This window comes from Malaclemys terrapin, chromosome 9 (assembly GCF_027887155.1).
Source record: "Malaclemys terrapin pileata isolate rMalTer1 chromosome 9, rMalTer1.hap1, whole genome shotgun sequence".
In the NCBI taxonomy this organism is placed as follows: Eukaryota; Metazoa; Chordata; order Testudines; family Emydidae; genus Malaclemys; species Malaclemys terrapin.
The window spans coordinates 92,125,272-92,152,636 of record NC_071513.1 but is presented as its reverse complement, the minus strand read 5'-3'; the positions used below and the strand labels follow the sequence as shown (position 1 = coordinate 92,152,636).

At 40.7% G+C, this 27,365-nt stretch overlaps 1 protein-coding gene across 10 annotated transcripts in view; it reads right to left on the bottom strand.

Annotated features, from left to right (window-relative positions):
• NLGN1 (neuroligin 1) overlaps positions 1-27,365 on the bottom strand; it is a 595,801-nt gene that overhangs the window by 399,104 nt on the left and 169,332 nt on the right. The gene's annotated exons all lie outside the window — the stretch shown is intronic.

The window sequence follows — 27,365 nt, the reverse complement described above, 5'->3', positions numbered from 1 at the left end:
TCATTTACTATGAAAGCTGGAGGAAATGCTTACTAAATACTCCTAGATAAGTAACTTTCTTGTATTAGTTTTTCTTTCTTTTTCTTGGGCCTTTGGATTTTGTTCCAGGACATTTGGACTTTTTCCATGTCTTCCTTTGTTTTATTTAAACATAAGAAAACTCTTCATAGCTGTATGTAGCAAAAGCAGCCTTCATTATTGCTTTGATAGTTATATGACAGTGTGCATTTAATTTAGAATTTGTTTAGTATTCCATGTAAGTGGTTACTGTTAGGAAGTGGAACAACAGTAAAGAAGTACAACCTGGGTACAAAACCTGGTCTCATGACATTAACCATTACAAGTTGGGTAGACACCATTAATCAGTAAAACATGGGTAAAAGATATGGGTGCACCATTACCCATTACAAGACAAGACCTATATTGAACATGATTTCATCACTATTTATGAAATATCAGAGGGGTAGCCGTGTTAGTCTGAATCTGTAAAAAGCAACAGAGGGTCCTGTGGCACCTTTAAGACTAACAGAAGTATTGGGAGCATACTGAAGAAGTGAGGTTCTTACCCACGAAAGCTTATGCTCCCAATACTTCTGTTAGTCTTAAAGGTGCCACAGGACCCTCTGTTGCATTTATGAAATAGTCATTAGCTAACTTTTACCTTCTCCACCAAAGAGATTTAAACCCACCAGAATATCAAGCTCTACATGTTAGTGCCATGTAAAATCCTGCCATTTCATATCACAAGGTCTCATGATGACATTTTCTTTGGTTATGAAAATGCATGGATCATATGTCCACTGATTTCGCCGGGAATGAATCCAAAATCTCAAAGTGAAACTCAGGTTAGACCTATCACATATTACCTTGTTTTACACTGAACTCACAGAGAATGCTGAATTTTATAGGTTTGCTATATGAAACTATAAACCAGGCTGGATTCGCTAAAAAACAACCCTGGTTTATTGAGAAAAAAGGAACATGAACTGAATTTCTAGTTTTATTGCTAAGAATACTTTATTAGTTCTGATTGTTAGACAACTTTACCAACAAACTGAACCAAATTTTACCCTCATTTACACCAGTGCAATACCCCAAACTCAGTGGGGATGAAGGGACGTAACTGAAAGCAGAATTCGGGCCACTGTAGACAAACAGCTTTGATTGCTAAGTGGAGCGTCCTTGTTGAAGTTTGAATTAGATACATTTAGATTAAAATATCTAGCACAGAAATGTCTGAAACAGCCGGAGTTGTACACCAACGCCTTCACGCAATTCCAAAAATGAACTATTTGGTCACAACACATTGTACCATATGGGACAATATGGCACAGTGCTATTCAATAAGTCATTTCTACCAGTACAGTGATTAAATGTAGCACTCTTCCTTCCGTCACATCTCATACTGACACACTGAAACATTTTTTTAAAATTCTAAGAGGAAAGGTTGTCATGGTTCACAAGCTTCTCTGCACCCTTCCTGGACCCCGGTGTCCAAATTGTTTTCATTCAGTTCAGCACATCTCTAGTGTATAATTTGTTTTATTCAGTGGAATTTCATGTCAGGTCTTGTCACATCAGTACCGGAATGGCTCACTGCTTTAAAGAGATACAGAACGGTATACAGTGAGGGGAGGAAATGTCAGAACACCAGTCAACTCAAGCTCAACGTAAAGAGAAACATTCATATGGAAAAACTACCTCTGAGCATCACAAGAATTCATACTTCAATAAATATATACATTATTTTTATATCTGAACCATGAAAACATCCAGCAAGAATTCTTTACATAGAAAAGGCTTATGTATTATGCACACACCTTATATGGCTGCAGCATAGAAACATACGGTCTCAACCATTCTCACTCATATTTAATGCACAATGATGTGCATGGTGTGGTTTCATGTTGAGATTTTCCCTTGCTTTCAGTACTGCATGAGAAAGACTGAAGAAGATGGTATCCATATGATAAAATGTATGACGTGGCTATGGAATTTATCTTTGACCATTTCATTTGCATTCTGCCCACTCAGACTTCTAACATTCCACAACTTGGAGGAGTATTTAAATTACCACCATTTGAAAAATAAAACAATCCACTAAAGAAGTACTTTCTGATTCTCCCAAAATTACAGTGGCTCAATTCCTATAGTGGACAATTTTAAGTCTTGAAACAATGACAGCAAACCAGTCCAATATCTTACAGACCATCAAGGCTACAAATAGGAGTTTTATACCACTGGATAGACACTAATCCACTTTTCATAAGGTTTTTGTTTCTAGCCCAGTCACAGAGGTTACCCCTGGAAAGTCATCACTGACAAACAGTTACCACACACCGCTGTCTGAAATTGCCACATTTTCTCCCAATACTTAGGAGATACTGTGATAACTTTATGTGATAACTATGCGGTAATGTCTTCCAAATGTTGATTTTCTCAATGGCCTTTACTTTAGATCATAAAGATATCTGACTTTATTATATGTGGCATTTTAGGTAATTTTAGATATGTCTAAAATGTGTTCATGGTAGTTCTACCAAAGGGATATAAAATGCAGTGTCAATTTTTTAAAAACACTATAAAACACTCCTAAAATAAAACATGTGGCACATTCTGAACGCAGGATGATGTGGTGTGGTATGAAGTTTTACCAACACTTGTTTGGGATGAACCGAGTAACTCACATGACTTCGTCACTCATGAGTAATGCATTCATCTTAATCTCATGAGCATAAAACCTTTATTGTATAAGACCACCACTGTCACACACACACACACACACACACACACACACACACACACACCCGAAGGGTGAAGTGTTTTTTGTGACCCTGAAGTTCATAAAACTGCAGGAAACAATGAACTATATCGCAGATCTTCCTTCCTGTAATGCAGAATTTCAAAGTGAATATCAGTACTTCACACAGGGTCTGCAGCAGATTGTATTTATTAACTGTCTCCAAAATGTGTTTATGTGACCGGACGATGTAAATTGTTTACAATTATCAAGAGTTAATGTGTAGCAGTAGTATGAGTTACCATGAACCTAGGCCAGCATTGTTTCCAATGTATTTACACAGTAATTATTGGCTATGTGTTATTACTGGCTGCAGCACAGGAGGGGATATGCAAAGATGGCTGTGTGTGACCTTTTGCCCCCAACCCCAGGAATGCCAGGAACCAGGAAGGTTGCTCTGCTAGCTGTACATAGCCCCAATGGACCATTCTGCCCTCTGGGAATTGCCTCAGCCATATCCACTTTTCCAAAGCCAGGCCTCTTGTACTTGGGATCAGGAGATAGGGTAGTGTAGCAGCTGCCAGGGAATTCTCTTAGGCTGGGGTAATCCTCAAGGTTTTTTTTAACCCAGTGTTATGCCTACTTTACAACACTTGAGCAGTGCAAACAGCTGCACTAGGGCCAAGGATCTGGCTCTACTGATTTGGTTCAGTCTCTGGAATACCCTAATAGTCTCTAAATCTTTTTTCAGAAGAATCTGGATGTATAGGGAGTATATAATGGGGGGGGAGGGACCTATAGACACCATCATACCTGTTTTTGTGAGTTTTCATACAAATGCATGGACACGCTGGAGTAATCCAACCAAAATTAAAAGGAAGTGTTCCTCACTGGTTCATAAGAATGATTTAACTTGCTTATGTGTTTTTATTTAGATTCAGATCCACTGAGGAAGTAGTTTGCTATTGCAAAACTAGTGCATTGAGCAACTAAAAATACACAGCTCACAACCCATGAATCGTGTAAACTATATACTAATAACTCTTCCCCTGAGGTGTACTGTCAGTCATAAGGTCAAAAGATAAATGTCCAGCAATGAAGTAAAGCAATTATTACAATGTAACATACATGCCCCCAAAATACTGTTTGAGGTTTCTAATAAAGTAAGTTTCACAAACTGTTCTCACTGGAGGGGATCTGAGATGGTCTCAACAACTCCACATTCTTTTAACGAAGCACATACGGAAGACAATCAAATCACTGATTTTCTCTAGCTCATCTTATTCCATTTTATTAACAACACTGTCCAAAAAGGTTGAGGTGACTTGACCGTGTTTTGTGAGTACCTATACAGCAAGGTATCCGATATTAGTGGGCTCTTTATTACAGCAGACAAAGGCCTAACAAAATCCAATGCCGGAAATTAAAGCTATAAAAACTCAAGCAGGAAATAAGGTGCAAAGTGCAGGTAAATAGCCAATGGAATGTATTACTAAGGGATGTGGTGGAGTCTCTGTTACTTAGTCTTCAAATCAAGGTTGTGTGTATTTTTAAAAGATGTGCTCTAGTTCAATCACAGATCATTGGACTCAAAATTGGATTTCGTTATGTAGGAGGTCAGACGAGAGTATGATAATACTTCCTTTGGGTCTTAAAAATTGTGAATCTAGTTTAGATTTAAATCCATAGTTCAGACCTTGTGTTTTGGCTGAGGCCCATTTACAGTCTTGAACCTCACTCTACTTTTATACTCTCACTTCTTGTTTGTGCAGTTCCCTTAGCTGCACTTCTAAAAGTGCAGAATAAATAAGTAATACTTGGTTTGAAAAATATATATATATTACACACACACACACACACACACACACACACTGGAAAAAGACTTTTGAAAAGGACTATGCCATGCTGTAAGTTAAATATATCTGTACAGCTACATCATGGTCAATTAGATAAAAAGCATGTTCTCAATAATTTAGCAGTGAAAAAGTTAATGGGATATGTGAATTCAAGCACAGACTATGAGTTTATGATAAATCTTAGCTATCATTTAAGAGACAGAATATGACACTGTCAGCAGTGTTCAAGGAGCACACTGTGTACCTTGGGATGGGGTAGGGTACAAAGATGGCTTGATGCTGGCCCTGCTATGCAACGCAAGAGGGTGGCCCCTTGAAGAACATTAGAACAGCCTGAAGTCTGCTATAGTAAGCATTGTCTGTCATTACAACAACTGTGGACCACCCAGGGCATAGGAGCCCACAGCCACACCCTCTACGCCAGCTCCACAAGTAGGGGTGAGTTAGTAGTCAATACACCAGCACTATGTTTCTGAGGGAACTGTCTATGATGAGGTGATCTTCCCATAGCTCTAGGGACTCTGTGTCCCTGGAACAGCAGGAAGTGACTGAAACACAGATCAGAGTTCTAGTACAAAATACTACCAAAGAAATATTATATGCTGAGGCAATTAGTGAATTTTTTTTCCGACTGAAAATGTGAGTTTAGAGTTTTCCACTAGATATTGTTCACAATTAAAGATCAGATTGCAGGAAATTACATCATCTGTCGAATGGATACTAATAGGGCAGAATGGAATGTGATGCATGGTCAGATTTTAGAGGTGTTGTAAAGGCAGAAACAGCAGGACTTGGCAAGTCTGGCTGTGGGAAAGGAGAGAGAGGAGACAAAAATGACACTGCGGTTGAAATTAGCATGCGATAAATGTGCAGTTCATGATGGAAGGCAGTGGCCGTGGTGTTGTGATATAACCTTCCACTGGCTGATACAGTCAATGACCTTGAAAAAGTCACCAGTACTAGAAGTCTGGGGCTGCAAATACAGCATGCTAATAATGGGGGGTAGAGAGCAGAGTTGATGGTAACAAATTCTGTCTTATAAGTGATATTCCTTTTTTAAAATATTCAGGAATGTTCTGGCAAATTAGAGGATATTATATCCTGTGCTTTTAATGCAGGAATCGATTTTAAAACGGTCATACTCTCTTTTAAAGTTTTGTTCGGATCAATCTTGTGATGCACAAATTGAGCCACGTGTGGGCATACAAATTTCTGAATGAAATGAATACCACTTCATCCAAAATATGACAAAATCATTTGGCACCTGTTAGAAATCAAAAGAAAAGGCTTGTTCTCTCCCTCCATTCCCAGGCATCTGAATATGTTCTGTTCTTGGCCACTATCCCAACTAAGGGCATACGCCAAGGGAACTTTAAGCTCTGCGACTCAGTAACAACAGGGCAGAATTGTCCCAGATTTACATTTCCCTAACTCCCGCTGCAGCTGTGTGATGCAGCAAACCCACTGTGGACAAAGTGGCTGGGAAATGGGATGGAATCCTGCATCCTCTCTCTTAGAAGAATGAGAGCATTACCACGCTGACAGCCCCAGGTTAAAAAGCATCCTACTGGCAGTCTCTTTTGAACTCAGGTAGCAACACAGACCCCTGCAGCTCCCCCACTGAGACAGCTTCCTCTTTCCATTTTACTGTTATAATTGTTAAAAATCATATTTTGCTCTCCGTTTTCATAAAATGTAAGTAAGCTGAACTTATAAGGTTTACCAGAACTGGGAATATGCCACAGTCACGCATTTAAAATGACAGCCAGTGTGTCAACACAGTTTACTAATTTAGCCACGTTCTATCCTTGTATCTCCATAGGGTTCCTTTGGCTGCCTGCTATAATTTGTAATAGTCAAGTGTGCTTCACTTTGTCTACATCTATGGTCACATTAACTGCTACTTATTTTAATTGATTTTCAATTGAGATCATCGGATACCCGATAATTATCTGTTATTGTGTGCATACTCTAAGCTATTAAACTACCCCGTGCTAAGAAGATGGCCCCTTTGATAATGTAATAATGATGGCGTACATGACTGTTAAATCTGCTGGCACGACATTGTATGATATATTATTCAGACACCAACACAATTTGGTATGTGACATTAAGCCTCCATTGATATGTATTATTCTACAGTTTCTCACCATTTAATATAAAACTTATCTTCATAAAATAAAATCCTGTCTATAGTATGGTAGGGTGATAGACCTAATGAAAAAAGACTGCTTTTACTGTATACTGTTAATACATTGTTTCATTATTCATTTTTATAGGTACCTCATTATAATTAGACAACAGCGACAGAAAGTTTTATGAAGCTTTTTCTTTATATTCCAAGTTAGCCTCTCATTTTCCTGTGCCAAAAAATACTGAAACAGCACAGAACTCTGTTTGTCACAGCTGACTGCAATAAATCCACTTTACATTTCAAATTCAAATCACTGCACTTTAGTTAAGTAATGAAAAATCACTAAATATTTAGTGCAAAAGAACAAGATCCATTATCACAATTTCTAAGATCTACCCTTTAGTGTATGTCATGTGACCAACTGGGGGTTAAACATTAAGGAAATGAAGAAATGTTGAATCCTTTGGACATCTTAAGCATATTTTCTTTCTGTCTAAGTCTTTAAAGCCTAGCTTCTGGAGAGAGCTAATGGCCTGTGAGTAAATTAGTGCACTGAACATCTTTTACATCATATTACCCTAGGGAGACCTTAGGCCTACTCAATTCAGCAAATGAAAGCTATATTAAATGTATTCTGACCACTGACTGTCAAATTTATACTTGTCAAAGTTGCCTTAAATATTTAAAATTATAGGCAATATTTTGCACCTGATGATACTGATACAAAACTTGCCTCTACCTAATGTTGTCTGTTTTAGTGAAATACAAGACATGGCAAGAATATCCATCAATTATCTCTGAGATCAGGAAAACAAATGAGTCTTTTTAATGCTTTTGATTAAACAAACTTGATTTTGTTATGGAAAAATAAAGCCTTTGTTCTCAGTGCACAAGTTATCGTACCCCCAGTGCTCTGCCACCTGATTATCCCAGATTCTCAGCCCAACTCCAGTTCCCATCAGGTGGGCTAGCTGGTGAAGAATTAGTGTGATTTGGTCACCCTATTGTGTTGCTTTTGATTGAGAGAGTCAGGGAGCCGAGCCCCGGCTGACACAGTCAGTGCTCCCTCACGCTAAAGGCAGGTGGTATCAAGTTGTCTCACAATCCTGGGTACCCTTTGGGAAATGTCAGAATGGGTTTGTTCAATCTCCTTGGCCATTCAATGCTTGGCCTTTCCACAGAGGCTACCAACAAAGATGTCATGGTGATGGCAGCTTTTGCACTAATGGGATCACTGCCCATTCCAATGAGAACAGGACAGGGTCAGCCAAGTTTGTTTCACAGACTATCAAACAGCCATGAAATGGTAACTAACTTTTGGCCACTCCTGACCTGGGCTGGATTCAACATGTGAACGTGGAGCATCAGGTGAGATATTTCCACTAGAGACAGGGAAGTGTTAGTACCATTATACAAGTCACTGGTGAGACCTTATCTGGAATACTGGGTGCAATTCATGTTTAAGAAAGATTAGTTCAACTGGAACAGGTGTAGAGAATGGCTACTAAGATGATCCGAGGAATAGAAAACCTACCTTACATGAGGAGACTCAAAAAAACTGGCTTGTTTATCGTACCCAAAAGAAGGCTGAAGGGAGATATGATTGCTCTCTATAAATACATCAGAGGGATAAATACCAGGGAGGGAGAGGAGTTATTTAAGGTAAGCGCCAATGTGGACACAAGAACAAATGGACATAAACTGGCCATCAACAAGTTTAGGCTTGAAATTAGGCGAAGGATTCTAATGTTCAAAGGAGTGGAACAGCCTTCCAAGGGGAGCAATGGGGGCAAAAATCCTAACTGGCTTCAAGACTGAGCTTGATAAATGTATGGAGGGGATAGTATGATGAGACTGCCTACAATGGCATGTAGCTGAGCTGAGACTTTTAGGAGCAAATATCTCCAACAGCTGGTGATGGGACACTAGGTAGGGATGGCTCTGAGTTACTACAGAGCATTCTTTCCCTGGTGTCTGGCTGGTGGATCTTGCCTACATGCTCAGGCTCTAACTGACCTCCATATTTGGTGTCGAGAGGGGATTTCCCCCAGAGTCACACTGGCAGAGACGCTGGGTTGTTGTTGTTTTTTTTGCCTTCCTCTGCAGCATGGAGCACAGGTCACTTGCAGGTTTAAACTAGTGTAAATGGTTGATGGTCTGTAACTTTAAGTCTTTAAGCCATGATTTGAGGACTTCAGTAACTCAGGATGAGGTTAGGGATCTACTAAGGAGTGGGTGGGTGAGGTACAGTGGCCTGGAATGTGCAGGAGGTCAGATTAGATCATGATGGTCCGTTCTGACCTTAAAGTCTATGAGTCTATGAGCTGATATTCAGATATGACTCAAATAATGATGAATTAAAGGAGGGTAACATAATGCCAACCTGGGTTTATGGAAAATAGATCCTGTTAAACTAACTTGATACAAACTTGTCATGTCATCAAAAAAGATACAGGTAATAATGTTGATTTAATACACTTGGATTTCTGTAAGGTGTTTGACTTGGTATCACGTGACATTTTGATTAAAAATCTAGAACAATATACATTTAACATTACAGACATTAAATGGATTAAAAGCTGTCTAACTGAGGGGTTTCAAAATGTAATTATAAACAGGGAATCATCATCAAATGGGTGTGTTTCTAGGGGGTTCCCGCAGGGATCAGTTCTTAGCCCTACACTAGTTAACATTTGTATTAAAGACCTGGAAGAAAACACAAATTCATCACTAATAAAGTACATAGATGACACAAAAATTAGAGGAGTGTCAAGCACTGAAGAGGGCAGGTCACTGATACAGAATGATCTGGATTGCTTGAAAAGCTGGGCGCAAGCAAACACTATGCATTTTAAGATGGCTAAATGTAAATGTCTATATCTAGTAACAAAGAATGTAGGCCATATCTACACAATGGGGGGCTGTATCCTGAGAAGTGACTCTGAAAAAGATTTGGGCATCACGGTGACTAATCAGCTGAACATGAGCTCCCAGTATAATGTTGGGGCCAAAAGGACTGATGCAATCCTTGACGCATAAACGGGAATCTTAAGTAGGAATAGAGAGGTCACTTTACCTCTGTATTTGACACTGCTGTGACCACTACTGGAATACTATGTCCATTCTGGTGTCCCAATTTAAGAATAATGTTGGTAAATTGGAGAGAGCTCAGAGAAGAGCCAAGAATGATTAAAGGATCTTATACCTTACAGTAATAAACTCAAGGAGCTCAATTTATTTACTTTAACACAGAGAAGGTTAAGAGGTGACTTGGTAACAGTCTATAAGTAACCAAGTGGGGAACAAATATTTGATAATGGGCTCTTCAATGAAGCAGAGAAAGGTTTAACATGATCCAAAGGCTGGAAGTTGAAGCTAGATAAACTCAGACTGGAAATAAGACATACATTTTTAATGCCGAAAGTAATTAACCACTGGAACAATTCAGCATTTTTAAAAGCAAGATTGGATGTTTCTCTAAAAGATCTGCTCTAGGTATGGGCGGTGCCTGAACCGCCGGTTGCAGGAGGCTAGCCCCCAGATCCACCCATTCTGCTCGAGGCCCTGTGCCTTCCATGCCCCCTGCCAGAGCCCAGAGCCCGTCCCGCACACTCACTGCAGCCATTGGCCCTCGCCCAGCCCTGGAGCAATGGGAGGGTGGGCAGAGCAGTTGCAGCCTCACAGCCCCAGAGCGCCAGGAGGGCAGGCAGTGCAGCCCCAGCCTCCTCAGCCCTGGAGCACCGGGAGAGCGAGTGGCATGGCTGCAGCCCCCACCCCCAGCTCCAGAGCTATGACAGAGTGGGTGGTGTGGCCAAAGCCCTCTCCCCCCCACACACACACAGCCCCTGAGCTATGGAGAGCATGTGGCATGGCCACAGGCCCCCCAGACATGGAGCACTGGGAGGGCAGGTGGCACAGCCCAAGCTGGGGCCACCCCAAAGGGGGACTGGACACTGGAACCACGCCAAACAGGAAGAAGGAGGAGGGGCTGGGGGGCAGAGCATGGGCGGGGCTGTGCCTGGCTGTTTGGGGAGGCACAGACTCCCCCAGCCTATGATACCCGCCACCCATGGCTCTAGGAATTATTTTGGGGAAGTTCTTTGGCCTGTAATATACAGGAGGTCAGATTAGATGATCACAATGGTCCCTTCTGGCCTTGGACCCTATGAACCCAGATGCAAAAATCCGTAGCCCACTGCCAAATCCCCTGAGTGATTCATTCTTCCTGGAAAAAAAGTATTTACTTAAAATGATGGATAAAGGCTGAGGCATAGAACTGTATTATTTAGAATGACACCAAGGTAACAGCACCACAAATGCATTCCTGCTTTTCGAAAATAGTTTGTTGTATAGGAAAGTGAGGACAGCTAAGTGTCAATTATTATCCATCAGGACATCAATCTTTTCCCATTCTCTTTTCAAATCTTGAATACCAACCATAAAGACTCTGTGTTACCTTGCCAGGAGCAAAAATCTTGTGTTTTCATCTAGTTTCCTAGCATATTAAAAATGGTCTTCACCATATAATATAACTTTCGCTGATCTCTGTTATCTTTAAAAAGTGCTATGCTTCAACTGCCAAGCTAAGCACTCTGGAAGGGCATATGGCAAAGAGGATTGCTCATCATTACTGAACTTGAAAATAAAGATTAGAATTTAAATTGATATTTCGAGCTTTCCTTGGGCAGATAGTAGTTTGTTGTGCAATGGCAACAATTTGGGACACTGGCAGAACTTCACTACTTCATAGTTCAACAAAAGTTTAACTTCTGTGCCAGGGAAGATAATGGAGCAAGTAATTAAGGAAATCGTCTGCCAACACTTGGAAGGTGGTAAGGTGATAGGGAATAGCCAGCATGGATTTGTGAAGAACAAATCATGTCAAACCAATCTGATAGCTTTCTTTGATAGGATAACGAGCCTTGTGGATAAGGGTGAAGCAGTGGATGTGGTATACCTAGACTTTAGTAAGGCATTTGATACGGTCTCGCATGATATTCTTATCGATAAACTAGGCAAATACAAATTAGATGGGGCTACTATAAGGTGGGTGCATAACTGGCTGGATAATCGTACTCAGAGAGTTGTTATTAATGGTTCCCAATCCTGCTGGAAAGGCGTAACGAGTGGGGTACCGCAGGGGTCTGTTTTGGGACCGGCTCTGTTCAATATCTTCATCAACGACTTAGATATTGGCATAGAAAGTACGCTTATTAAGTTTGCGGATGATACCAAACTGGGAGGGATTGCAACTACTTTGGAGGACAGGGTCATAATTCAAAATGATCTGGACAAATTGGAGAAATGGTCTGAGTTAAACAGGATGAAGTTTAACAAAGACAAATGCAAAGTGCTCCACTTAGGAAGGAAAAATCAATTTCACACATACAGAATGGGAAAAGACTGTCTAGGAAGGAGTACGGCAGAAAGGGATCTAGGGGTTATAGTGGACCACAAGCTAAATATGAGTCAACAGTGTGATGCTGTTGCAAAAAAAGCAAACATGATTCTGGGATGCATTAACAGGTGTGTTGTGAGCAAGACACGAGAAGTCATTCTTCCGCTCTACTCTGCTCTGGTTAGGCCTCAGCTGGAGTATTGTGTCCAGTTCTGGGCGCCGCATTTTAAAAAAGATGTGGAGAAACTGGAAAGGGTCCAAAGAAGAGCAACAAGAATGATTAAAGGTCTTGAGAACATGACCTATGAAGGAAGGCTGAAAGAATTGAGTTTGTTTAGTTTGGAAAAGAGAAGACTGAGAGGGGACATGATAGCAGTTTTCAGGTATATAAAAGGGTGTCATAAGGAGGAGGGAGAGAACTTGTTCACCTTAGCCTCTAAGGATAGAACCAGAAACAATGGGTTTAAACTGCAGCAAGGGAGGTCTAGATTGGACATTAGGAAAAAGTTCCTAACTGTCAGGGTGGTTAAACACTGGAACAAATTGCCTAGGGAGGTTGTGGAATCTCCGTCTCTGGAGATATTTAAGAGTAGGTTAGATAAATGTCTATTAGGGATGGTCTAGGCAGTATTTGGTCCTGCCATGCGGGCAGGGGACTGGACTCGATGACCTCTCGAGGTCCCTTCCAGTCCTAGAATCTATGAATCTATGAAAATGTGTGAGCTTTACAATGCACAGTTAAGCCATCTCTATACATAAAAGTTGTACCGCTTTAATTGGACCAACACAGTTAAAGCAGTACAACCCACTAGTGGAGATGCAGTTATATCAGTATAGGGACTGCTTCTTGGGGTACGTCTACACTACCCGCCGGATTGGCGGGTAGTGATCAATCTATTGGGGATCGATTTATCACGTCTTGTCTAGACGCAATAAATCAATCCCCGAATGCACTCCCCGTCGACTCCGGAACTCCACCGCTGCAAGAGCCGGAAGCAGAGTCGACGTTGGAGCGGCGGCCGTCGATCCTGCGCCGCGAGGACGCGAAATAAGTCAATCTAAGTCAATCTAAGATACGTCAACTTCAGCTACGCTATTCTCCCAGCTGAAGTTGCGTATCTTAAATCGATCCCCCCCAGTGTAGACCAGGCCTTGTAGGCCGTATACAGATATAGCTTTATCCAAACTAGGGGTTACACAGATTTAACTATTTCAGGAGAAAAATCACATCCCTAGTTTAAATAGTTGAGTCAGTATACAAATTTTGTGTAGACCAGTCCTAATTCTACTGCTTTCTAAAAAAGGATTATGCAACCATAACACTTAGCAATTATGGGACATTTTCATCTTCCTAGTGCTTTACAAATCCTCCTAATGTCCCATACAGTAGTTTAGTAACTATTAGCACCTTATTTTATGGTGTCAACATTGCAGCAGAAAAAGTCAGTGTCAGAGCTGAGATTAGAACTCAGGAATTATAGGTTTCCACTTCTAGGCTCAGGTCACTAGACCATACGTTGCAGCTCTTTATGGAATTACAGAGAGATTAGATGACCTCCCCCCCACACCAATTTTAGGCCTTCCCTTAGCAAGTAAATTGAAGTCAATGCAAGTAGAAGCAGAAGTAAAATGATTCTGCAATTATGCTGATCCATTGAATACACAGAAAATCCAGAGCAGCAACCACTGTTCTAGACTAGAAGGGAGCTTGTGGCAGGAGAAGTGAATTTCCCCCATTTCCCGGCAGGATCAGAAACAGAAGTCAAGAATCCATGTCCCCTATTCTAACTTCTCTTTCCTATCAATACTTTTGAGTACAGTGCATTCACACTGATGAGCATATTATGAGAACCTGACGAGAAGAACCATTGAGAAAGAGAGCTCCACACCAAGAGCAACAGCTAAACCACCCACTTCACAGCCCTACACTCTACTGGTTTGCTGCTTGCGATGCCATTTGAGCTATTATAATTTCACTGTGTTTAAAAAAATGGAACATGCTCCTTTCTCCCTCCTGTTATATTACAAAATGCCACACAGCAGAGGCTCACCTTAAATCCTTTATCTTCATGCTAAGGTCTTCTGACATTTTAAATATCAACCATAATGATTAACATCTCTCCTTTATGCCAGAAGCTAAAAACTGCCAGGCTGCCAGACACAGCGACACCTTTAAACACTCACACACTTCAGCAGTTACTAATTTTCCAACCCAGTACCTGGATATGACATTTTGACAAGTTTGCAAAGGATTTACTGAACTGTTTATTAGCTCAATATATAAAAAGTACACCTTTTGCAATGGCTTTTTATTCAAAAATAACTTTTTAAATTTATTTTATTTGTGACACTTGACTCCTTCCATTTCCATGTTCCAAAGGACTTAGGCAGTAAGGCAAATCTTACTAATATCTTCTAATTAATTACACTCACACTATTTTGGACAGAAAATACTAGTGTCTATCCAGAGTCCATTACTGTACCTTAAAGTAACATACCAGTCTCAGGGAATGGGAAAGTTTAATAATAGAGACAGGTTTCAGACTGGTAGCCGTGTTAGTCTGTATCAGCAAAAGCTCCTCTTTGTTTTTTAATAATGGAATGATTATTGGAGTGATCCAAAGCGGTTGTATTGGATGTCATTCAATGACCTTTGTGAAATAGGAGGGTGGTCTTTGGCCACTTCTTAATTGATGGAGGTCCACATCACAAAAGCCACCCCCAAAATTAGCCATCTTGTTGGCAATCTTAGTAAATATGTCAAGAAATGGAGATGGAATAGACACTAGATTGGGATACACTGAGGAACACTGCAAGGGCACTGTGGAACGTTCACGTTACCTCTGCAGATCTGTGTTTAAAGGAATGGGAAGTTGTCAGATCAGCACCATTCATCAGCACAAAACTTAACTTTTAAAAAACACCCTCTGATTCAGTTACCTTACTGCCTAGATGAGAAAAAAATATTATTACTCAAGCTTTTTGAGGCTCAGTTTGGAATTGACAAACACAGTAACAACCTATTGCAATAGGCCTGGCACAAACACATAGGGAGAGACAGTCTGAAGAGCTTACAATATAAATATAAAAAGAGTAGGAGAAACTGAGCCAAACTTACTTGCTCATGGTCACACAGCAGATCAGTAGCATAGCAAGGAACAGAATCCAGGATTGCAAACTCTCAGTCCAGTAGCCTAGCCATTGGATCATACTGCCTCATTCTGAGCAGCAATTCTAACCTGCATACTCTCTGACACATTTTGTAATAGTATAAAGCTCCAAGGGCCAAATTCTGTCTTGGATGTGTCCAGGTGTATCCCATTGACTTCACAGGTAGCCAGTTGCATGCACCTCACAACAGAATTAGGCCCTCACACTTTCAAAAAGGTGAGATTGAATCTAATCCATCTGCATACGGCTAACCCAATACTGTGGTGTTACATCTTGTTATTTTCAGGAGATAATGCAATGCTATTCATATAATGCCACAGATCAAAGAAGATGGATATTACAAGCTTTCCTCATTGGAAAAAGAAAATCAGTCCTCATAAAGTAGAAATAGTCATTTACATCTGAATCACAGAGAGTAGGTCTTGGAAAATCAGTCATAATGAAAAGATGCTGATCAAAGTAGACATTTTTAGATGGTATATTGCCTACCTTTTCTGAACTTTATGAAAAGAAGTGAATTATTATGCAGTGTATAATTCATATATATTATGCCTTTTATCAGTGATCTTTTTGTACTATAATTTTTTTTTTTAATTTTTAGAGATGAATAAAGCTGGAATGGTTTGTATCCAGTTCCCATTTTATCTGAACTCTCAAAATCTGGGCAAGAGTGGAGTTTGACAGATAAACTGCTGTGGTTTTAGCCCATTTCAAATTTATACCAAATATATTCATTTATTGCAGTTTGTTTCTTCAGTTTATTAAAATTTTTAAAAATCCTGAACTGGAAAAAAATTCTCTTATTTTGCCTGATATCCCATAAGCTGTATACTAGTCAGTTTTTGGCATTCTAGTAAAAGTTATTAATATGTAGAGATGATGCATGTGTCATATACATGATTTGAAACCCAACGCTTTTAGAAATTGTGCTGCAGTTATGCACATAATGATCTATATATTATGTAATGACAACTTTGCACATTGACTTATGTTTTATGTTTTGCTTAAGAATTGTTTAAAAAGCTGTAATTTTTATTTTTTAAACAGCAGATCTGACCTCTAAATGCAACTGCAATTTTACTTAGGATACGTTTACCTCACGTAAATGCAGCGTTTATTTTAAATATGTTGCAGAAGCACTGGTGGGTTTAAATCCTTGGGATACCTATGAAACAACTATTCATCCAAGGAGAACTGGTATAATTTTTAAAGTGCAAGGCTATCATCAGGAGAATCCCTTTTATGCCATGACTGATCTGTTAATAATGTTCCTGATGTTAGACAGAAGATCCATTGTGGACTAAAACTATCAAACTCTGATTAAATGGAAACATTCCGTTCCTAACCTGAATCCATTTCCTTAAAAAAAAAAAAAAAAAGAATACTGTGTGTTGTGCTAATGAAGTTCTTTAATCTGTACCTGTTCTCTTTCACTTTGTACCCTGGCATTTTTTAATCCAATGTATTGATTTTTACATGAAGGTAACTATACACATCAAAGATATGTGGGGTTTTTATCATAACAGATCCACTTACTTTTTAAAAATACATAAGGCAGTTTTAGAGGTCGGTTACTATTGCAAACAACAGAAGAAAACTGAGGGGTACGTCATTACCTCAGTGCACAGGATTTTAAACATGTTATGTGTTAAAAAAGAAGAAATTGTGGCTTTAGTTGTCCCAAACCCTTCTCCAACACCATTATCACTATAGAGTTGGATTATATCATTTTGAGTTATGCTTCAGAGTACCATCTGCTGTTTTATCTTTACACTGCAACTCTTGTCAGTGGGAGCCAACCATTTCAAGAAGCCTTAAAATGATGGGTTTTCTGCTTATCATTGTATTGAGCCAGATAGGAAAGAAATCACTGAACATTACTTTTAAACGGTTGCCTTAATCTAGATAAGATGACACTTGGAATCTTTCCAGTCCATTTTTTGGACATAGTGAATACATGCATAGAGCATGTTGTACCTCATGGTGTACAGAACAAGAGATGACTTCATTCAATCTGGGCCCAATTTTACCTTTTTTAAAATGTACATTATTTAAACATCTCAAAAGATGAATAATGAAACCAAGATCCTCAAAAACACCTGTCCCAGACATCTAACCCATGTAATTTCAAGCTAGTTTTTGCAGTGTCTCTTACTCAGTTCAGATCTTTGCTGCCTATTTTGAAGGTCTGTCCACACAGTCAGGCTCTGGCAGGCTGAATGGCACACAGTAATGTCCTGGTGCTGACAGAGAGGAGAAACAGCTGTTCTGCTTTTTCCCCATATGAGCAGGTAAATGCTTTGGCTCTCCTCATCCTGTAGTGTTACTATTGCTTTCAAATTGAAATTGTTCTGACAATGAGGATCAACTATGAAGTAATTACTTCATTTTGACAAATCAGAATTACATTTAGACAAATGGCATTGGGCCCGAGCCTCCTCTCTTTCCTCCTCACACACCAAGTCAGTGGGAATTTTTCCAGTTTGAAGGAAGCAGGATCATGTCCTTTATGGGCCAGATTGTGACCTTCTTACATTGGTGAGGAGTTACTTACCGGAGCAGTCTCGTTGACTCTAATTACTGACAGGAGTAACTTCCTCATCAATGTGAGTAAAGGGTTCAGAATTTGGCACTAAGGAAGCAAGAGAGTCAGGACAGAAAGTTTCAAAGGGGGCCTGATTGCCCCTCCCATAGAAGCACACAAGAAGCAGCTGCGGTGAGGGAAGACATCTCCTTGAAGTTTCACTTGTGATTTTCCCCAGATGGTTGCACTGGGGGCAGCACCTGCCCTGCACAGAATGAACATCAGGGTTTGTCCCCAGATTTTACATCTCAGCAGACCCTTGGGAGGCCTTGTCCATCTACACTGTAGATTCTACAGGGTGGTTTAGTATCCCAGTATCAGCTCCAAAAACTTCCCCACCCCTGGCATCATGATTCTGTGGGTTACAGGATGAGGGGTATATTTTTCAAAAGCACCTATATGATTTACATTCTCAAGTCCCATTTTCAAAAGCAACTTAGATACTTGGGAGCTTAAGTCTCATCAAAAGTCTCCTAAGTGCCTAAGTCAGTTAGGTGTCGCAATGCTGACTGTAGCAACATCTAAATATCTTTTCAGATCTGGACCTAAATGCCTAATGATGCAGACAGGCACCTAGAAGGATATTCAAAAGCAAAGAAGTTAGGTGCCTAGGTGACTTTCAAAATCACACTAGGCACCTAAATGCCTTTGAAAATCTGACCCCAAGTCACTTTTGAAAATGGGACTTAGGTGGTTTTGAACATTTTGTCAATACTCTTTGGGCTGTTGGGTTTCTTTTTCTTTTTGGGGGTGGGAGGGTGGAGGGGGGGCACTAGTGCATAACGATCACCTTTCAGGGTACAAGCCACCCTGCTGCCTCACGGGACACTGTGAGAGACAATGAATACAAGCTTTCTTAAGTTACATTAAACAACAGTGTAGGGCCCTTAAAAGGAAACCCCAGTTATCCATTAGGATAGATATTGCGTGCGTGCATGTATGAGAGCGAGCGCACACACGTGTTCTCCCCAGATAACAGAGCTCCTTCGGTTTTATTCACATTTTTGTGTGCTTTGAACTTAATGTGGCTTCACAGTCTCATCACATTTATGTCTAAAGTGAAAGACAGTTCAGTTTCTCAGTGATAGATCATTATATACTTGTAATCTAAAGAGCAGAGAAGGGGAATGATTGTTGAATTTAACACACAGAAAGCCCAGGGAAAAATAGTGCAAGAACTCAGTTAAATACTGACAGCCTTGTGCCTTCAGCAATCAACCTACAGTAATTCTAATTAACAGGAAGCTGCTCACACTTGATTAGCAGGGACCCAACAATCATTATATATTTACGGCATTTATTGTGCCCCTTTTCCCCAAAAACTTGGCTGTACAGAAATTATGCATTAAGTTAGTCTTATAACTAAACACTGGCACCATACTATAGGGAGAGGGCTATAATATGAGTATAGTTTCATTCACTATACATTTTCCAATTTTCCAGCTCATACAGATATGTAATTATTGTGATAAAATGTCTCATCAGAGGCATATTCAAATGAAAACGAATTTTCTAAGAAAGGTTACATATAAATGAATCTCCAAGAATGGCCAATGAAATATGTACTAGGAAAGTGATTATTTCAAGAAGTAAAGAATTACATGGAGTGGTTGATAAGTGTTTGAGTTAAATTTGTATTTTCCAAATCCAGCTGGAATGTGAATGTACATCTGGTTATTTCTACTTTATTTTTTCATATCTTACAGCAGCTTTCAAGGGGAAATGGGAAGAAGTCCTTGCCTAAAGTCTCACGTACACAATGCCAGATGTTTTCATATTTGTTCAACACACCTATCGTAAGACAGACGTGTGCTGTTCAGACACTGCTCTGGAGAGTTCGCCTTGGGCAACAGCATTTCAAGATATAGTTTAAATCGGAGTCCCCAACGCGGTGTCCGCGGGCACCATGGCACCCACCGGGGCGTCTAAGTACACCCATGTACTGGCCGGCGGATGAGCATCCGCCGAAATGCTGCCAACAAGCAGCAGCATCCAGCGGCGTCACCCCCAAAATGCCGCCCATTTTCGGCGGCATTTCGGCAGCAACACCTCTGGATGACGCTGCTTGTCAGCGGCATTTCGGCAGCGACGCCTATTGAATTGTGAACAATATACCCCCTGCCATCTGTGAAGTACATAAGGTCTACCTCAACTGCTCTCAAAATATACTCTAGCATTACAGCTAAAAAAGTAATATTTTTCTAACCTTTGTAATTCTATTTACAGAGTTATATGGCTTTTCCACAGGTTTAAAAGCAAAAGTAGAACAGTGCTTTTTCTGTAGAGAGTCACCCACCCCAAGTATTTCCTCTCTGTAGGGTCACGATGTGACTGAGATGGACACAGTCTGATAAGTGGCTTCTTATACATGTATAATATCTGGGACAAGTGTTTTGTGAGTGTCAGTTGGCCTTACTGAGTGACACACTATATACTGAAAAACCGCTTTGCATTTTTCTAGGTGCCTTTGCAGCAAAGAAAGGAGAAAGGCCCATTTACCTGGGTGCCTGATGTAGTGGTACATTATTCACCTGCTATAGCTGTCACAGCATTGTACAGGCGTCTCAAAAATGGTTAAAATTTTCCTTTTATTTTATAAAAACACATACTTCATTTTCTACCTCTCTCTCCTGGGGACAGAAGCTCTGTGCAGACGGACTGAATATAGGAAAATAAGAGTCCATTTTTTTATAATTAAAGAAAATAAGTTACCACAATGTTCCATTAACCATCACAAGAAGCTTAAGGCACTATGAGCCTGTCTCGGAGTCAATAATATATACTTTATTCTGTTTTTTTTTTTAAGTGGTAGAAAACAAGGAAACAACATAAAAAGAAGCCACTCACTCTCCTCTATCACCTATGATTTAGTGCTTAGGTGACATTGAAAACAACACCCCCACTGAGAACTGAGTCATTTTGAATCCATTTGACATGTGTGTGGGTAATAGCCATCAAACTATTGTGGTCTCCCTTATCTGCTCAAAAACACATATATCAGCCATCAAACAGACTGAAGTCCATAGCTGTTTATTGCTGCACTGTACCCTTCTAACTGCTGAGTGATGTTGGTTGTACTTAGTTGCTCGTTAAATGACATATACATGATTATTAGACAAGGTGGGTGAGGTAATATCTTTTATTGGACCAACTTTGGGTCATGTAGTGGTGGGTACTGGTGTCATGGTTCCTCCCAGAGGTGGCATTCTGTGGGGTGTGGAGTAGTTGCATGTGATTTCTTTTTGAGGTAGTCCCTTCTGGAGTATGTCAGGCGCAGTAAGTAGTTCCTCTGTTTCTCCGAAGTCTGCCTGCAGAGCTGCTCAACATATTTGGAGTTGTATGTAGTGGTCTCTACGCTGATCTCTACATAAAGATCAACGCAGTGCTGAAAGCTCTTGCAGAGCAGGGCATTGACACAAACTACATTAAACTACTAAAGAAGCAATCTCTGACTGCACTACGGATATAACTCAGTTCAACACTGCCCTTTGCATCCCAGTCAAAAAGGATGTGAAGTAAGGAGACATGCTTTCACCAAAACTCTTACAGCCTAATGGTGATGAGACAGATGAACTAGAATGGTGGAATCAGTGTCAACGGTGAGCAGTTAGACCACCTCAGATTTGTGGACGATATTGTGTTGATTGCTGAAAACTCTATCAAACTACAGAAAATGCTGCAAGAACGCGACAAAAAGCAGCCAAGTCGGACTGAAAATGAACCACTCTAAAACGAAATTTATGTGGTCTGATGCCTTGCCAAAAGCCCAAATAATAGTCAAGGAAGAACAAATAGAAGTTGAGCAATACATCTATTTGGGCCAAGAAATTAAAATGCAACACAATCAGGAAGGCGAATTCTCGCGAAGAAAGAAAGCTGGTTGGCACGCATTTACTTCTATCAAGGATTTCCTTCAAGGAAAAAAAATCAAGGCAACACACACCAACCTCTTCAACTCAACAGTACTGCCAGCAATGTTGTATGGCAGCAAAACATGGGTGCTGATGACAACAGAGGAGCAACAACTGTCTGTCAAGTGATGGGAAGATTTTAACGTGAAAAGGGATGGCTCCACATGGAGAAGGAAGGCCAGGACAAGAGAAGAATGGAAGGTATGTTGTGATCAGCACAATCTATGTGAGAGCTGAAGGACCGATTGATCAAGGTGATGTAGTGGTCAGAGAGTTATAGATGCTGAGACCTTGTTTCTTTCATTTGCTCAGGAAGTAGATGTCACAGTTAAGTTTTGCTTCCCTTTTCTTCATGTTGTGGAGTTTCCACTTCAGATGGCAAAACTGAATATTTTCCATTGTTCTATGCAGTGTTGTTGTATCTGTGTCAGTTCCAGGATATTAGAGAGACAAGGCTACAACAAGATTGCATACAACAATGGAAGATATCAAACTTTGCCCAATATCCCACTAATATCCCTGGGACTGACAAAGCTACAACAACACTGCATGCACATGGTTAACTGTTTTGACATGCCACTGGTATATCTAAAGGAGATTTAGGTTAGATATTAGGAAAAGATTCTTAACTATAATATTAGTTAAATACTAGCATAGGCTTCGAAGGGAGGTTGCAGAATCCTCATCACTGGAGTCTTTTAAGAACAGGTTAGACAAACTCCTGTCAGGGATGGTCTAGGTGTACTTGGCCCAGCCTCAGTGCAGGGGGCTGGACTAGATGACTCCTCAAGGTCCCTTCCAGCCCCACATTTCTATGGTATACAAAGTTGATGGGGCAAAGTCAAGGAGGTTGTCATTTTGCCATTATGAAGAGCAGACATGTCAGTAGCAGGAGAAATGACTGAAGGCCATAGCCCTACTGAACTAGAAAAAAATTAAACCTAGCTGGGTCTGTCTGAAAACCTCATAAGAAACACATCAAAGGCCAGTTTTTTTAGGGAAAAAATACAGATCTTGAACCTGTTTCTTCCAATAAACAATAACTTTCCCAATTTGTTTTGGGATAAATACACTTTCCATGCCATACCGAAACAAAAGTGCCAGCTCCTAAAGTGCTACATATAATAATTGGGCTTTTCCCCATACTAGATAGATAAAGCTCATTTTGCTTACAGCAGTAATAATTCAATTAAACAGAGATGGCCTTAAGAGTTTTCCTCTCGAGTGTGTATCCCTGTAATACACAGCTGCACATGGATATCATCAGTACTCTTGCCCAGGCTTTTCACAGAGAAAGGTTTCTACCTCAGAAGGGAAATAAACAGTATCAGCAGGGTCTAGAGTGGCACTGTAAATGGCACCTGCATTTAATTTCTGCATAGTCTCTAAAGTATTTTTTGGTTCCTCTCTCTAATTTGTTACAGTCAGTTACAGAAACTTGAAGAGTATATTTGGTTCCCTTGTTACTTTCACCTACTGCATGCTTGAAATGCCAAATTATAAGAAGGTATTTGGGAAGCCAATGTATTGACAAACATACTATATCCCTATACAGACTGACACCTACTACTAAAACCCATTCTGGTTTTGTTTCTTTCTTACGCGGTTCTACACATGAAGACTCCCTGCTGCCTTTCGTAATGTATATGAAGGGAGTGCTTTCTGCTCGAGGCTGGCGTATTACTGACAAAAGGGGATGTTGTACTGATAAGGGATTGGCTCAGACCCACTAAGGTGTGGAGTTATTCATTCCGCTCAAGTGGTAGAAGTCTATGCTACATGACTCCATCTGGGCCTATTTCTAGGACTCCCCCTGAGGGCAGGAATTCCACAGCATGGATGGAGGGCCATGAAAACATGAACGCAGCTTCAGGATCTATAAAAATGGAAATGAGGACAACCCAGGGAATTACAGACCAGTCACCTTAACTTCTGTACCCGGAAAGATAATCAAGCAAATAATTAAGCAATCAATTTGCAAATATCTATAAGATAATAAGGTGATAAGTAACAGCATAGATTTGTCAAAAAAAATCATGTAAAACCAGCTTGATAGCTTTCTTTGACAGCTTGTGGCTAGGGGGGAAGCGGTAGATGTGGTATATTTTGACTTCAGTAAAGCTTTTCATACTGTCTTACATGACCTCATAAACAAATTAGGGAAATGTAACCTAGATGGAGCTACTATAAGGTGGGTGCAAAATTGGTTGGAAAACCATTCCCAGAGAGTAGTTATCAGTGGTTCACAGTCATGCTGGAAGGGCATAACGAGTGGGGTCCCACAGGGATCAGTTCTGGGTCTGGTTCTGTTCAGTATCTTCATCAATGATTTACATAATAGCATAGAGCAGAGGTGGGAAAACTACAGCCCATGGGCCAAATCTGCCCCGCGGGACCATTCTGCCCGGCCCCTGAGCTCCCGGCCAGGGAGGCTAGCCCCCGGCCCCTCCCCTGCTGTCCCCCCGCCCCCGCAGCCTCGGCACTCGGGCAGCTCAGCACCGATGCACCGCCCCGCGGGGCGGAGGCGCAGGGGAGCAGGCGGGAGGTGCAGGAGCGCTGCAAACGTGGCCGGAGGACTCAAGAGGAGCACCAGGCCGCCGCGCAGCCAGCCGGAGAGAAGCGGCACTTTGAAGGGGAAACCGCCGCTTCACTCCGGCTGCGTGGCTGCCCCTGCTCCTGAGCCCTCCACCCATATTCGCAGGGCCACATTCTGAAAGGTGTTTGGGGGGGGGGTGTTGGATGGGAGGAGGTTTCAGGGGGGTGGTTAGGGACAGGGGGTCGGGTCCTGGGTGGAGGTTAGGGGTGGGGATCCCGACAGGGGGCTGTCAGGGGACAAGGAGCGGGGGTGTGGGGTTGGATGGGTCGGGGATTCTGAGGGGGGCAGTCAGGGGGCTGGAAGTGGGAGGGGGTGGATAGGGGGCGGGGTCCAGGCTGTTTGGGGAGGCACAGCCTTCCCTACCCGTCCCTCCATACCATTTTGCAACCCCCGATGTGGCCCTCGGGCCAAAAAGTTTGCCCACCCCTGGCATAGAGAGTACACTTATAAAGTTTTTGGATAATACAAAGCTGGGAGGGGTTGCAAGTGCTTTGGAGGATATGATTAAAATTCAAAATGATCTGACAAACTGGAGAACTGGTCTGAAGTAAATAGGATGAAATTCAATAAGGACAAATGCAAAGTACTCCATTTAGGAAGGAACAATCAGTTGCACACATACAAAATGGGATATGACTGCCTAGGAAGAAGTAGTGCAGAAATGGGTCTGGGGGTCATAGTGGACCACAAGCTAAATATGTGTCAACAGTATGATACTGTTGCAAAAAAAGCAAACACTCTTCTGAGATGTATTAGCAGGAATCTTGTAAGCAAGATACAAGAAGTTATTCTTCCGCTCTACTCTGCGCTGATTACTCCTCAGCTGAAGTATGGTGTCCAGTTCTGGGCCCCACGTATCAGGAAGGATGTGGAGAAATTGGAGAAAATCCAGAGAAGAGCAACAAAAATGATTAAAGGTCTAGAAAACATGACCTATGAGGGAAGATTGAAAAAATTGTGTTTGTTTAGTCTGGAAAAGAGAAGACTGAGAGGACATGATAACAGTTTTCAACTATGTAAAAGGTTGTTACAAGGAGGAGGGAGAAAAATGGTTTTGTTTAACCTCTGAGGATAGGACAAGAAGCAATGGGGTTAAACTGCAGCAAGGGAGGTTTAGGTTGGACATTAGGAAAAACTTCCTGTCAGGGTGGTTAAGCACTGGAATAAATTGCCTAGTGAGGTTGTGGAATCTCCATAATTGGAGATTTTTAGGAGCAGGTTAGATAAAAACCTGTCAGGAATGGTCTCGATAATACTTAGTACTGCCATGAGTGCAGGGGACTAGACTAGATGACATCTCAAGGTCCCTTCCAGTTCTATGATTCTATGATACATTAATTATTTTTTTGAGATTCTCTGTGTGTCTCGATAGGGATAATGCACATTCCCCTTTTCCCTCCCACTTCATCCCGAATGGCAGTTCCCTGGATCCACTGAGGCCCATTTATGCATTCCGGGATGGTGGGCATTGTGCTGCTGAAATGACCGAGTCTACCTTCATGCAGAAGGAAAGATGCCATACTGCCATCGCCTGTGATTTTAGCATAAATCTCACAATATTTGGTGGTTTCCTTAAAAACCCACCTCCTGGAGTCAAGTGATTACATGAGAATCTCAGCTTTCCTTTGTGATTGTAATGAATTACAAGAACCCGATTTATTATTTTTTAAAACCTCATGAATTTGAGGGCCTAACTGAAATTTTTTTACCTCGTGTAATTGGGAATAGTGGATATGTGTTTCAATTTAATAAATAATAAAAACCACTTACATTAAGCTGTCTGTGCCCTGACACATAATATTATAAACAAAACCCCAGCAGCATTCAAATAATATGTGCAGAAGACCCCGCTATGTTCTTTGGCATTTCTATTGAACATAAACACCAACTTACTGTATTAGCTATGATGCTAGATAGAGTTTGCTACTTTTATTTTGAGGGAAAGAGAACTATAATGCTTTAAACCAGACTAAAGCTCACTGTGGAAGATAAAGAAAATAATAATTATTGTTACTTTCCTTAATCCAGTGCTAATGCAGTCTTTAAGAAAAAGTAAATGTGAATTTTCCAGTTTGAAATTACAGAATCAAAATTAACACAATGTACTATTCAGCAGCTAACCTGCATAAATTGAAAAGGTTTTCATTCTCCAGAAGGAAAGTTGGTCTAAGTTTTAGCATTGGATTATACCTTTTGAAGGAAGATAGTGATGAAATGATTTCTAAGGTCAACATAGGACTATTCCTCAAAAGGAGAGAAAATTAAATGAGATGTTACTAATACATACCCACAAGCATGATCATGGAATAAATGACTATTTCTAATATAATGTTGAGATCTAGTCAATAAACCCTAGAATACATGCACTTATTTAGCAACAGTGAACTTCTTACCAACACTCTGCTAACTCTCCTAGCTCTGCCAAGACTACTTCTAAGATCCAGTCCTGTCACTTCTTTCCCCACTATCATTAAAAAAAAAAAAAAAAATCCCCACTGAATTATTTTAATTTCTGCCTCCCCACCAAATAGAGATCAGATAAAAGCACAAATTGAAAATTACACATGCTGAATTCAATCATGCCATCGGGGTTTAGAAAGGAATCAGGTATCCCACTGGAGAGCAGATATTCCCCTCCTTTCTAATGTTATAACTCTAATTTCTAGCCCTAGGAATTGACAAAATATCAGCTCATAAAACTGCAACATTCTGATATATAGAATCTCTGCTTAGGAAAATGTGTACTGTTTTAGGAATGAACTGGTTGACATCTACTGCAGCCCTGAGATTTCAAAGATACATGTGAAGTCAGGCATTGAAAGGAGTCTATGAAATGTCTTCTGAACAGGATAAGGGCTCTGATTAAACTCTATTAAATCAACAATTATCTTCCTTCTGTTCCCAGAGGGAATATTATATATGGACACATATAACATATAACCCACACTCCATAGGTGTTTCTGGGAAATTCTGAC